The sequence below is a fragment of the Rhinolophus sinicus genome, linkage group LG04, assembly GCF_036562045.2.
Source record: "Rhinolophus sinicus isolate RSC01 linkage group LG04, ASM3656204v1, whole genome shotgun sequence".
Lineage (NCBI taxonomy): Eukaryota > Metazoa > Chordata > Mammalia > Chiroptera > Rhinolophidae > Rhinolophus > Rhinolophus sinicus.
Window position 1 is genome coordinate 153956040 of NC_133754.1, and position 10631 is coordinate 153966670.

Sequence of the window (10631 nt, forward strand, 5' to 3'; positions counted from 1 at the left end):
ACATGAATTTAAAAAATAACTTTGAGAAATCTTTCAAAGATGACCCTTGACTCAGCCACTAACATGGGAAGTCCCATTTGTGACTGATATTTCTTAGTGTGTGTTGGAGGAGGAGGTGGTAGGGATAATTTGGGGAGAGCTTAGAGAGAGGAAAAACAGAGTGCTCAGCTGAACACTCATATATGCTTTGCTCCAGTGCCAGCCAGGCAATCGGACATTTGAATACTGGTGAGATGGATATGAAGCAAGGTACCAAGTATGAGGGACAAGTATCTGAAAAGAGAAAATAATTAATCCAAATGCTCATAACTTTGAGAGGGAGACATGCAGCCACACCCCAGATGGGCAGTCATGATACTGTCACAGTCACACAGCATAACTTTTGGTCAAAGATACAGCAGGGCCAAAATATCCTCTATGTCCTCAATTCTGCTGCAGTTGCCATGGCAACGCTCTCCTGCATTGGGCCTGGGAAAAAATGACAGTGAGATGCAGAGACCGTGTTTTTATTTCTTGGAAACTAATGAAGGCTAGGGCCCAAGGGGAGCATACCTCTGGTCCTGCCACAGGCAGGAATCACGTGGAGAAGTTATTTGGGATCTTAGAAAGGCAGAGCCTCTCTCTCACTGAAAAATAAACCAGATATGGATTTGACTTTTTCATTCTGGGAGACAGGGAGCCCCAATTTAAGAGACAAGGCAAGATTTTGTAATGATTAGGAAGCTATATATTTCTGGAGGTGTTACATATGCGGTTCAGTCAGATGGTCCAATCAACCCCCATCATGTGTCTCATCTTGAGAAGGCACGTCCCTGGTCCCCAATGGGCACTCTCCTGGTCTCAGTGAGAGTGTGGGAAGTAGTGTAAGTATGTAAGCTTGGAGCTCTGGGGTGTGGAAGAATATTTCTACAATGGATCTCTCACCTCAGGCGAGAGTTGAGTGGTGGATGCATTACAGACCCCTTTGTCCATTTACCTTAATCAGGCACTAGTTCTGTGACTTTGGGAAGGTCACTCACTTCTTTTTTTATCAGTTCTCACATTTATTAAACGGGGATATTAATGACTACCATATCATGTTCTTTTGGTGAAGATTAAATCAGATGCTCCACAAAAACATCTAGCCTGGTCCTAGAATGCAGCAGGCATTCGGTAAATAATACCTTCCCATCCTTGCTTCCCTAGAATGGACTCCAGGGCTCAGCCCACTATTCTTGCCTCCATCTACCCAATTTTCTTAGGTTCTTCTCCTCTGAAGATTGATTTGAAAATGGGATACAGTTTCCTCAGCTCCTTGCTAACAACATATCCCCAGATAAGCTCCCAGGACTATTATTTCAGAGATTTTCTAATAATCACAGTAAGGGGACAGAGACTTTCAAAATAGTAAATGTTAAGGCATGTTGACTGGAATTTCAAAGCTGGTCCTAACTCCCTTCTGAAATGACAGAAGGAAACATCATTGAACTTTCACTCCATAAGCAGACTCACCACAATTCTTCCCTGCCTCGCTCCTTTTACGACCTATTCACCCAAGATAGATCTGGACTAAAGGCACAAACAATGCAGAAACAATAGGTGTCCACTTGCCTCCCATATGCAGTGTTTAGTCCTGGACCTTCATCATTTCCCAGGGATCTGTCTATGGTAGATTGTATTTGGAGCTCCAATTCTTTATCACTTCTTTCCTCTGTATCCTTGCCACGGCTGCATTATAGATGAAGCATACATCTCTGCCCTTTGACTTTGGACTCAGACATGTGACTTACTGTGGCCAAGGGCATGTGGCCAGAAGTGACAATATGCCAGGCAATAATCAATGTTGAACTTTGTTTAAGAGCTCAGCTTCTCTGTTTGCCTGCCCTGGCCTAAGTCAGGCAGGAAGCTCACGGTGAGAAAGAGGTATGACCAGCTTCCTTACTTCCCTCACATGCAGTTCCCCTCAATCCTCCACCCACTGAGCTTCCCCTATTCCTTTGGTTGCAAAAACTCTTACTTCACTGACATTGATCTTGGGGTGTTGTTTCCTGATTGTGGAAATGCCTTTTCAGGATGTGCGTTGTTGGCGTTTTGGCAGACACACTTCTATGGGATTCCCCCACTAGCAGGTCCCTGGCACAGTTTTCCTGCCTGGCACCTCTACACTCTCTCTCGCTCTCTCACTGTGCAGGTCCTGCTGCTTATTTGCAGCCTTCCTGGGCTCTGTAATACAGACTATATCATCCAGCCTTAAGCTCCTTAGCTTTCTCTAGTGGGGGTCAGACACCATTCCCCAGATTTGAAGGGTTACATATCAAGGGCTCCAGTGGTCGCTTGAAGCGCAGCTTGTTAGGAAAGAGAGAAACCTCCCTATTCCTCACCCATGAGGGGTGGCAGTGGGACCCAGGGCAAATCTTCCACCAAAAAAATTCTTGACCTAATCTTCAGCTTCTTCTGTAGCCTCTCCAGCCTTCTTGTAGATCAGGAGTGGGTGGTCAGCTAAGGTCTCTAAATCAGTACCTAAGTGGAAGCTTAGGATGCTGAGAGAGCACCTGGTTTTGGAATGTGAGAGAGTTAACACCAATTGTTGTGGGGCTCCAGCTAACTCTAAGTCAGAATCCCATTACTGCATCCTGTGACACACACACACACACACACACACACACACACACACACACTTCGTCGTCTTCCAAATAAGGTCGGCGGCAGAATGGGAAGGCAGGGAAGTCCACTGTCTTGTAGTTTGATGAAATATTTATGAGGACACTATTAACCAGGTACGATGATTTCCCCACCATTCTCTCAGTTATAATCTTTCAAAGCTGCATTAATTTGATGTTACCTTTCCTATACGTGATATAAGATGGATGTCTTGTGAAAAGAAGAGGGCCTTAGGCAAGGCAAAGAGCCAAAAGAAGAGAAAGGAAGGCAAGAGGGCAACTTTGCAATCATGCCTGATGCCAGACTATCCAGACGAGGCCAAGTTTTCATCACATCACCTCTCCAACCAACTGTGTCCTCAGCTGCCACATTGTTCATTAAAATTCAGAGGGGAAAAATGAGCAATTAAGGACATGAATGGTTTCTGGAGATGTTAGGGAAAAGTTAGAAAAGTCATGTAGCCAGAGACACCAAACAAGTATTCCAGATGGCAGGCGCTACTAAGACCACTTGGGCAATCCCACACATGGAAAACATTTCACTCCCAGAAAGATTGTTGAAATAATAATTTTCAATGATTCATTAATAGTTAAAAAGCATATGGCTCATTCTTAAGCAATTTTGGATTATTTAGTCTTTTACTTTTTTTTAAGAAGCACAGATGACATGGAGATAAAACATCTTGGGGATGGTGACCAATGGTGCAGTTGTGGCCTGTCCACTCGCCACGGCTAACACAGCGCTTAGCTGGTGATTCAAGGGGGCGAGCCTCATGGAAGTGCAGCCCTGAATTAAATTGAAGAGCAGGCAAGGAGCTGAGGAGAATATGAAAGAAATAGATAAGAAAGAACCAAGAAACAATGGTGGGTCAGAAACTCTATTCTTCTTATTCATTTTGGTGTTCTTTTGTCAAATGAAGAGAACTAGCAACTTGGGGGAAAAGAAGGTGGGGAAAGAGACTTTACTGGCTCAAGGAACTCAGGGAAAGAAAAAAGTGAGACACTGAGGTAGCAAGAACTAATGCAAGAAAGGAGGTTTATATTATATTATATTATATTGTATTATATTATATTATATTATATATTATAAAGACCCAGTCTTATATTAATTTTTGCTCCAGAAGACACATTAGAGCTGATTGTTTGGCTAGGTCTTATTTTCGGGGAAACACGGAAACTATCCTGTACCCACCAATGTAAAAGAAGTAAAAATAAAAAATTTACTTTTTATCCAATCCCAGAGATTTCCCTGCTTTGCTTTTTCCAACCCCCTTAATCTACCACCAATGGATTTCATGTAACCTTCCTCCTTTGATTCTAATATACAAAATAAGTTGCAAAACTGCCATTTTCTGGAGCATTTTTTCAATCTGTTGATATTTTACTTTCTGGCAATTGTCATCAGTTTGGCTCAAATAAACTCATATAAGCTTTCCTTAGGCTAGATTTTTTTTCACAGATAGATAGAAGATGATAGATAGATAGATAGATAGATAGATAGATAGATAGATAGATAGATAGATAGATAGAGATAGATAGCTGGATGATAGACAGATAGATAATCCTTGATTTCCTAGCACTTATAGTCTAGTGGGAGAGATATATAATAATGAAGTCATCACAGAAATACTTATAAAACCACAATGTCATGAGCACAATTTTATAGAAGCATTGTAATGAGGTGTAATGAGGGGGCAAGGTGGGTAAGACTATAGGGGATCTGAACTGGTCTGGGGATCCAGGAAGCTGCAATGAGGACATAGTAATTGACTTGGGACCTGAAGGGTGCACAGGATTGCGGCAAAGACGGAAAAAGAAGTTACAAGTAGAGACAAGAGCATGTCCAAAGGCAAGGAGGAAACAGGGTAGTTGTAAGGGCCTGAAAGAAAGCCAGTGTGGCTGGAAATTAGGGAGAAAGGAGCAGTGAGGGGTGAGATGAGGTCAGAGCAGGAGGTAAGCACACCACCGTGCAAGCCATTAGTGGCCATGTTAAAAATATTTGGTGTTTAACCAGAAGTGAGAGAAAGCCATTGAAGTGTTTTAAATAGAGAAGAGATTATCATTTTGGTACATATAATCATCCTGGCTGTAGTGTAGGGAAAAGATTAAAGGTGGCAATGTGAGGGAGACCATAGCAGGCCACTACAGAAGCCCACCCATGAGATGATGTGGCTTGGTTTAGGACAGTGGTGGCAATGGAGCAAAGAAATAGTGTCCTTGAGAGATATGTAGAGGGCAGAATAAGTAAGTCTTTCCATTAAAATTGGAGGCGAAGTTTAGTGAGGTATCAAGGATGACTCCTAACTTTGGTTTTGCACGGCCAAATGGATGTTGGCTCCATTCAAGATAAGAAACACTTGGAAAGAGGGATAAGGAAAATGGGAGACGGTGGTAGAGATTAGTTCAATTATACAGCATTTCCCCGAAAATAAGACCTAGCTGGATCATCAACTCTAATGCGTCTTTTGGAGCAAAAATTAATATAAGACCCGGTCTTATATGATATTATACAAGACCCGGTCTTATATTATAGTAAAATAAGACCAGGTCTTGTATTAATTTTGGCTCCAAAAGATGCATTAGAGCTGATGGTCCAGCGAGATCTTATTTTCAGGGAAACACAGTAGACATCTTGAGTTAAGTGTTTAAACCAAGAGAAAATTATTGGTAAACTCAAAAGTAAGTCCACTGGGCCACTTTGAAATAATTACTATGAGATAAATCAGTTCTTGGTATTCCCAATGGACAGGCAATTTGACCATTCTTCCAAATACACATTCATATACCAACTTCCCTTGAAGATAGTTGCCAGTTTCTATTATGAAATCCCATGACATCTTCTGCCTCCAATATCTCACTTTCCTCTCCTGAGATTGCTTTAGAAATTGTATAATCAGAATAATATTGACAGAATAAACTGGCTACTGGAGTTACAATTCAACTGCCTATAAGTATATTGTTTCTCAATTTCTCAAGTTTCAAGATGTATTTAAGAGCTGGAGCATACATTCCCATTCTAGCGAGAACACTAGAAGTGTTTCAGAATTATAGAAGACATAAAGTTAGGCAGACCAAGCATTGTACAGGAAACAGAAAAAGTAAAACCATATATGGAGGAACATAAACAATGCTTTTAAAAATCACATTTTAATATGAACCGATGGGATGGGAGATACATTTATATATTAGAGGACATGATTTTCAGCTTTTCTCAAGGAGCAACAAGGAGCAAGAATCAGGTCAAAAGAAAATGGAGAAGAAACAGAATGAAAACAACTATCTTTGGGATCAAGTCTAAAATGCAAACGGATGGTAGTTGTTGCAAATTTAATCATTAATTGCTCAAATCTAGTTTTCTTTCATCTCATTTCTCCCATTCCATTCACTACTTTCAGTCACAATGGAAACTGTGTTACATAATATAACTAAGTCATACTTCTTGGTAAATCATTTTTTTAAAAAAGTATTGTTTCTCAGCTGTACTTTAGTAATAAATAAATGAATAAATAAATAAATAAAATCACACACAAAATTAGCACATCATCTAGCAATGAGGGATTCAGCAAAGTCTTGTAGAATCCCTCATTGAGTTGGTGGGTAGGACTGTTTATGAGGATGTCAATAATAGAATGTAAGTACAGTCCCCTTCTGTGCTTATTTCACATGTTAATATCAAGGAGACGAAAGTAATTACAAGTCACCTGGAGACACTCCATACAGTCCAACTGCTTCAAAACAGAGTTCTTTAAAATCTTTCAAGCTAACACCATTCTGATCAAATTAACCTAAATTACCATGAAGTCTCTCACCCTTATCCTCTAATTAATTCATTTGGGGGCTAGTTAAAGACATGAATTCAGGGGAATTCAGCTAAGTAAAGGGTATTTATTAATAAACAATTGACAAACAATTTTCAACAATTATATTCCCCAAGAATGGAATGTCATTTAATCAAATACACTACTTGCAAAATAGATTGCTTTTATGATATTTTTGTTGAGTAGGTCAATATTGCTATCTTAATTTTACAGATGAAAGAGAAATAGAAAAGTAACTTATTCTGACTCACTCAGTGAATCAGGACTTATTATTATCAGGGCTGTATTCTGACCTCATCCATAAAGCATGAGTCTGTTCTAGGGTTCAACAAATATGGATCAAAGCTTTCCCTGGTTTTTCCAGGCATAAAAATATTCCATTTTTGTTTTCCCATAAAACTTAAGAGAATATCTGAATTGAAACCCTTGTCACATTGTATTATAATCAGTTATTTGCATTATTAATCACACCAGTTTAGCATCTCTAAATTTGATATCCTTCAGAATGTAATACACATGCCTAAAAAGTGACTAAAAAGTACAGTGGTCAAATAAATTTGTGGATGAGAAAGGGGCTACATACTAAACCTGACAAGCTTAGGGGAGGCCAGCATGGTGTGCCCTACAAACTCAGAGTCTGAAATTAACCACGTTAGGATGATCTGAATATAAAAATTCCTACGTAAAAGCGGGTGGTGGCCGGTAGTCACATCTTTGGCCTGTAGCTTCCTTGACAAAGGTCAATCTTTACCTTAAGTGAGCCTGTCTATTGTGTTTTTGCATCTATGATAATACACCCTTGGAATGTCAGAGTAATGCCTTTTTCCAGATTGCCCAGGGAACAACCTACCTGCACCAGAGCAGGAAACTACAGAATCCCTCGTTGTTGTTCTTGTCCCTTGATTACCATCTCTATGTGCTGTAAAATGCTAACTACTACTGTGTTTCCCCGAAAATAAGACCTAGCCGGACCATCAGCTCTAATGTGTCTTTTGGAGCAAAAATTAATATGACCCACTCTTATTTTACTATAAGACCTGCTTTTATATAATATCATGTGATATAAGACTGGGTCTTATATTAATTTTTGCTCCAAAAGACGCATTAGAGCTGATTGTTTGGCTAGGTCTTATTTTCGGGGAAACACGGAAACTATCCTGTACCCACCAATGTAAAAGAAGTAAAAATAAAAAATTTACTTTTTATCCAATCCCAGAGATTTCCCTGCTTTGCCTTTTCCAACCCCCTTAATCTACCACCAATGGATTTCATGTAACCTTCCTCCTTTGATTCTAATATACAAAATAAGTTGCAAAACTGCCATTTTCTGGAGCATTTTTTCAATCTGTTGATATTTTACTTTCTGGCAATTGTCATCAGTTTGGCTCAAATAAACTCGTATAAGCTTTCCTTAGGCTAGATTTTTTTTCACAGATAGATAGAAGATAGATAGACAGACAGACAGACAGACAGACAGACAGACAGACAGACAGATAGATAGATAGATAGATAGATAGATAGATGATAGATAGATAGATAGAGATAGATAAATGATAGACAGATAGATAATCCTTGATTTCCTAGCACTTATAGTCTAGTGGGAGAGATGTATAATAATGAAGTCATCACAGAAATACTTATAAAGCCACAATGTCATGAGCACAATTTTACAGAAGCATTGTAATGAGGTGTAATGAGGGGGCAAGGTGGGTAAGACTATAGGGGATCTGAACTGGTCTGGGGCTCCAGGAAGCTGCAATGAGGACATAGTAATTGACTTGGGACCTGAAGGGTGCACAGGATTGTGGCAAAGACAGAAAAAAGAAGTTACAAGTAGAGACAAGAGCATGTCCAAAGGCAAGGAGGAAACAGGGTAGTTGTAAGGGCCTGAAAGAAAGCCAGTGTGGCTGGAAATTAGGGAGAAAGGAGCAGTGAGGGGTGAGATGAGGTCAGAGCAGGAGATAAGCACACCACCGTGCAAGCCATTAGTGCCATGTTAAAAAAATTTGGTGTTTAACCTAAAAGTGAGAGAAAGCCATTGAAGTGTTTTAAATAGAGAAGAGATTACCATGTTGGTACATATAATCATTCTGGCTGTAGTGTAGGGAAAAGATTAAAGGTGACAATGTGAGGGAGACCATAGCAGGCTACTACAGAAGCCCACCCAAGAGATGATGTGGCTTGGTTTAGGACAGTGGTGGCAATGGAGCAAAGAAATAGTGTCCTTGAGAGATATGTAGAGGGTAGAATCAGTAAGTCTTTCCATTAAAATTGGAGGCGAAGTTTAGTGAGGCATCAAGGATGATTCCTAACTTTGGTTTTGCACGGCCAAATGGGTGTTGGCTCCATTCAAGATAAGAAACACTTGGAAAGAGGGATAAGGAAAATGGGAGACGGTGGTAGAGATTAGTTCAATTATACAGCATTTCCCCGAAAATAAGACCTAGCTGGATCATCAACTCTAATGCGTCTTTTGGAGCAAAAATTAATATAAGACCCGGTCTTATATGATATTATACAAGACCCGGTCTTATATTATAGTAAAATAAGACCAGGTCTTATATTAATTTTGGCTCCAAAAGATGCATTAGAGCTGATGGTCCAGCGAGATCTTATTTTCAGGGAAACACAGTAGACATCTTGAGTTAAGTGTTTAAACCAAGAGAAAATTATTGGTTAACTCAAAAGCAAGTCCACTGGGCCACTTTGAAATAATTACTACGAGACAAATCAGTTCTTGGTATTCCCAATGGACAGGCAATTTGACCATTCTTCCAAATACACATTCATATACCAACTTCCCTTGAAGATAGTTGCCAGTTTCTATTATGAAATCCCATGACATCTTCTGCCTCCAATATCTCACTTTCCTCTCCTGAGATTGCTTTAGAAATTGTATAATCAGAATAATATTGACAGAATAAACTGGCTACTGGAGTTACAATTCAACTGCCTATAAGTATATTGTTTCTCAACTTCTCAAGTTTCAAGATGTATTTAAGAGCTGGAGCATACATTCCCATTCTAGCGAGAACACTAGAAATGTTTCAGAATTATAGAAGACATAAAGTTAGGCAGACCAAGCATTGTACAGGAATCAGAAAAAGTAAAACCATATTAGATAAAAATGGAGGAACATAAACAATGCTTTTAAAAATCACATTTTAATATGAACTGATGGGATGGGAGATACATTTATATATTAGAGGACATGATTTTCAGCTTTTCTCAAGGAGCAACAAGGAGTAAGAATCAGGTCAAAAGGAAACAGAATGAAAACAACTATCTTTGGGATCAAGCCTAAAATGCAAACGGATGGTAGTTGTTGCAAATTTAATCATTAATTGCTCAAATCTAGTTTTCTATCATCTCATTTCTCCCATTCCATTCACTACTTTCAGTCACAATGGAAACTGTGTTACATAATATAACTAAGTCATACTTCTTGGTAAATCTTTTTTTTTTTAAGTATTGTTTCTCAGCTGTACTTTAGTAATAAATAAATAAATAAATAAATAAATAAATAAATAAATAAAATCACACACAAAATCAGCACATCATCTAGCAATGAAGGATTCAGCAAAGTCTTGTAGAATCCCTCATTGAGTTGGTGGGTAGGAGTGTTTATGAGGATGTCAATAATAGAATGTAAGTACAGTCCTCTTCTGTGCTTATTTCACATGTTAATATCAAGGAGACGAAAGTAATTACAAGTCACCTGGAGACACTCCATACAGTCTAACTGCTTCAAAACAGAGTTCTCTGAAATCTTTCAAGCTAACACCATTCTGATCAAATTAACCTAAATTACCATGAAGTCTCTCATCCTTATCCTCTAATTAATTCATTTGGGGGCTAGTTAAAGACATGAATTCAGGGGAATTCAGCTAAGTAAAGGGTATTTGTCAATAAACAATTGACAAACAATTTTCAACAATTATATTTCCCAAGAATGGAATGTCACTTAATCAAATACACTACTTGCAAAATAGATTGCTTTTATGATATTTTTGTTGAGTAGGACAATACTAAAGCTTGGAATTACTAAAGAGTAACAACAACAAAAAAACATCAGCTCAGCATGCTGAAAAATAAACATTAAATGACCTGGGACAGTGGAGAACATATTTTCGTACTCCTATGCTCTCATTCCACGAATCAGTGGTGTGCAGAT

At 38.9% G+C, this 10631-nt stretch overlaps 1 long non-coding RNA gene across 1 annotated transcript in view; it reads right to left on the reverse strand.

Annotated features, from left to right (window-relative positions):
• The window catches only part of LOC141571138 (uncharacterized), a 104500-nt gene extending 103872 nt beyond the window's left edge, over positions 1-628 (reverse strand). Inside the window, exon 1 of the long non-coding RNA XR_012495818.1 lies at positions 553-628. This is a non-coding gene — a long non-coding RNA (uncharacterized LOC141571138). The remainder of the gene's footprint in view (positions 1-552) is intronic.
• Positions 629-10631: the final 10003 nt, after the last annotated feature.